This window comes from Penaeus monodon, chromosome 28 (genome assembly GCF_015228065.2).
Source record: "Penaeus monodon isolate SGIC_2016 chromosome 28, NSTDA_Pmon_1, whole genome shotgun sequence".
Taxonomy (NCBI): domain Eukaryota; kingdom Metazoa; phylum Arthropoda; class Malacostraca; order Decapoda; family Penaeidae; genus Penaeus; species Penaeus monodon.
Genome location: NC_051413.1, coordinates 25735947 through 25736232, shown reverse-complemented (window position 1 = coordinate 25736232; position 286 = coordinate 25735947).

Below are 286 nucleotides of genomic sequence, written 5' to 3'. Positions count from 1 at the left end.
CTCTGCTAGAAATTAATATACTTGCTGGCAATTACTGGTTTCTTGGATAGGTAAACATATTAGATAAAAAAAAAAAACATATACAAACAGACTGTGATGAAAGTTTATATAAGTGGGTTGCCTACATGCCGGTAACCTACTGATTAAAGTTTGGTGGTGATCTGAATATGGCAACACTTTTATGATGAGAGTGGAATATGAATAACTAATGCGATTCGTCATAGAAAATAGGTTTGCAACGAAAATTTGTGGTAGACTTATGTAAATTTGAAACTTGGTGGTTTTG